At 34.8% G+C, this 3,882-nt stretch overlaps 1 pseudogene; it reads right to left on the bottom strand.

The window, feature by feature from the left end:
- Window positions 1–518: 518 nt before the first annotated feature.
- Window positions 519–603, bottom strand: LOC142142037 (U2 spliceosomal RNA; annotated as a pseudogene).
- Window positions 604–3,882: the final 3,279 nt, after the last annotated feature.

Raw genomic sequence — 3,882 nt, 5'->3', positions numbered from 1 at the left:
GTCTGGATAGTGCTAGTGTAATATGTGTGAATATATTGAATGAGTGTATAATCTGTGAATGAACTACTTATGTTCAAAGCTGGTAACCTTAGCATGTAGGCAATAATAGTATAAACAATATGGTGGTACAAGTTTAAAAATGGGTTAGTAGTGATCTAAATCACTCCTTTAGTTCTTACCCTGCTATTTAAATAAATCAAATGTTTTCTATCTTGGATTGCTGTGACAATTCACTTGATTGTTCCTCACAATAGTTTCCTTTGGTGGCCCAATGTTTCCTAGTCGGATACAACCACATGAAAATTGGTGAGAATGTCTTGAAATGGGAACAGCATTTAATATGGTATCAATTCCTCTAATGAAAATGAAAGGATGAGTTCAGAAGTAGACTTATTATTGAAAAGCAAACCATGATTAAAATAAACAAAATCACTACATTATTAATGTAGAAACAGGAACCAAAAAAACAAACTGAAAGTGGGCACTCAAGATATAAAATACAAAGTGGCAGCTGGAAAATAGAGTTTGCCAACTATATATGAAATAACCGATGCCAGTCCTAGTATACTACACTTGATCTTAGCCAAAAGGCCGAGAAGCAATCAATCCTAGTATACTAAAAAACAATCACAATTTTTGGTTTCCCACAATTCAAGTCCACCTTCCACTATTATCTGTCAAAATATTTATTACTTCAAGTCCAACTATAATAACACAGATAATATAAAAAATTTATTATAAACCCCACAGTGTATATTGTTTAATAAAACAATTAATAAAAAAAAGCTTACTACATTTAAAACGCCTTTATCTTAAGGCAACAATGCTATTATTAGAAAAAGCAATAAAATGTGTTACTGTGCACACTAAGGTACACTTAGCATAATGGACTGTGGCACATTAGTTAGTGCAGTATTACTTCTGATTGATATATTAGGGCCTATATAACTCTCTAAACGCATACCACATAAATATGGACTGGAAACTGCTGAAAGGTACAAAATATATTAGACCTGTATGGGAAGATGATATACTTATCGAGATTGTTCTTCATCTAATTAGTTCCGCAGTGTATGCCCCACTTATCTAAAAAATGTAAATGGAACGCTAAGGAGATGATGTGGAAATTGATCCTCCACTCAAGGTGAGGCACAGATATAATGGATTATGTAAATGTAATTAGCATCATTTACTCCTTAAAAGTGTGAAGGAGAAGCAACAGAGTTCCTTTCCGTAGCAACTCACTGCACATCACTGATGAATGCTTTGCACCACTGCTTTCTAAACTCCACAGTGATCAGCAGTGATCAATGGTAAGTAGCGAAAGCAGTTATTTCCACTTCTTTGCAAAAGACCACATTAGACAATTTGGACTTATAGCATATAAGAAAAAATGTAGTTGTAGTTGTCTTGGAAAGAGAATAAGGATAAGTGAACAAGGGAAACATAATGCACATGGATTTTACTTAATTTGATTTCATTATACAGGTAAAGCCAAGTTTATCTCACATTGCCCCTGGTTAACTAAGATCGTATATAACCTTTCTATGTAATAAATAAAAAAAGGATCAGAGAAAGAGAATAGTGTATGCTGACTGCCATGTTGTACAGCTAAGAGCATGCTTTATTATGTGTCCAGTGGAGTAGATAAATGCCTCTGAGTCCCGGTGCAATGTTTGAGCCGGGGTCCCCTGCACATCCAGCTTATAAGATATTGTAGTCTTTCCAGTTCTATGGTGTAGTGATGTCATCACACTGTGCTATTTATTAGCCTATAGCTAATAAAATAATAAACAGCCCTGGTATTGGTGCTTCTGCAATCATATAGCATATTAGGGTTATAGTTGGCCCCCAGAGCCTTTGAAAACAGGAGTGCAGAGCAACAATCTTCTTTGATTGTTTTACATAGTGTACAAAGGCACTATGTAGTAAACAAATAAAAAGGTCATTTAGCATTGGGGTGACTTTTAAACTTGTATTTGACAAAATGTGAGGTAACCATGACAACAGCTTTATTATTTGTCATCTTACATTCTTTACTTTCTAAATTAACAATTTTTTCTTCTTGAGTTAGTAAGGATGTTATCATATATATTTTACATGGCTTATCTTGCTAAATAAAATGAAAATAATCTAATTTCCAAGATAAATATTGCTTAAAATTTATTCTTTGCTTATTCAATATAAGTATTTTACTCTGTTTTATGTTATTTTCCCATTCTGTAACACTTTTCAAAACAAGCAATGTGATATGAATCTCTCATAAGACTAAATGTAAATATGGATGATAAATCTGACCTTTTTGTTTTATGCAAATAATATAATGTGTATTGGAATAATTAGTTTTCACATTCTGACTGTTGTGTTCACCTGCCAGAATTATAGCCCTTTTTCCTGCAATTTCACTGCTCCAGCATATACAACAAGATAATCAAGTCTACACTGCTTGTTTCTAGCACAACAGTCCATTTAAGCTTATATTAGTTGTCTAGCTATATGTGCCTGCTCACATGATAACTACTTGTGCACTGAAACATAGAGAACAATGGAGTCACTGAACCTGAGATTCAGCATAAAGCCTCTCATGACAGACAGACAAGAGAGCTGTAGCCAGTGGATTTACTGTTCCTTGGCACTTACATATGTCATGCAAGTAGGTGATGATTTAAGAAAGTGGCTTTAGAGTGGTACTTTTCTATCTGTCTGAGGCTGTGGGATTGTACATTATTTGGACAGGTCCTATTGCTCCATGTAGCTGCTCACTCACAGGCATCTTGTATCCTGAGGGCATGTATGATGACATGTTCAAGTCCATTATGATGTCACCTACTAGTCCCCAACATAAGGGCTGGTTTTCACCACCATCTGTGTCATGCAATTGGTCACTTGCATTGTAGTGGCCTATATATTCTGATTCTGTGCCTGCTGGCTATGGCACTCTCTATACTAGTTAGTGCTTTCCTATCTTCTGGCAATCAGAGATGCTGTATTTACTGTATTCCTGTGTTCCTGTCTTAAAACAGAAAAACAGATAAAAAAAATAAATATCCGGTCCAATAGCTATAGAAAGGAGATAAAAGTAGCTGAAGTCACAAGTGACAGATGGCAGAGAATTGCTGCTAGTGTACCTTATGCTTCCTAAACACAGTTTTTGCACAAGTCATCAAAGCTGTCTGTATTGCTAATACATTCTGAAGGCAAAAGTGATTACTCAGCCATGATATGGACAAGACTAGCCCATTTTATTAATGTGCTGGTATGATAAACATCAATGATGACAGTGATATTACTGATATTGATAGAGTTGCCTTAGGCAGCTCCTTGGGGAGAGAACAAGGCACTTCTACACCTATCACCGACCTTCCCTGGCAGCATGCAGCTCTGAACATTCCTCTGTGCACCAGGAAGCAAGCTTTTGCCTCATGTTGGTATGACAAAACATTTAACATTTTCCTTATGCTAAATTCATAATCTCCACACATACAGTAGCTTAGGAAAAATTATTTCCAGAAAAGACACAGAACAAACAATTGTATTGATTTGGGGATTAAATAAATAATAATAAAATCAAAACCAGCATTGGGTGACTTCAAAAGTTAAAACAAAGGAAAAGAAAAGGCATTTAAAAAATATAAATAGTAAGAAAATGCACGGTTAATTATATATTCTTTTATGAGTCACAATAAATGCAACTGTAGTTGTAAAACAGCAATCAGACTTTGCTAACATAGAAAATGAAAAGCAGGTTACTAAAGAGAGCAAGGTCGAAATCTTTTTTATTGCATTTTTTTATGTAGTAAAAATGACTGAAAATGTTCACACTATAAAAAATGATAATCGAGAGAGGGGTGACGTTTAGAAAAAGAGAGATTTCTAGAAGCC

This window comes from Mixophyes fleayi, chromosome 2 (genome assembly GCF_038048845.1).
Source record: "Mixophyes fleayi isolate aMixFle1 chromosome 2, aMixFle1.hap1, whole genome shotgun sequence".
Classification (NCBI taxonomy): Eukaryota; Metazoa; Chordata; class Amphibia; order Anura; family Limnodynastidae; genus Mixophyes; species Mixophyes fleayi.
Note: the sequence above shows the minus strand (reverse complement) of the source record. Positions and strands in the feature narration are given on the sequence as shown.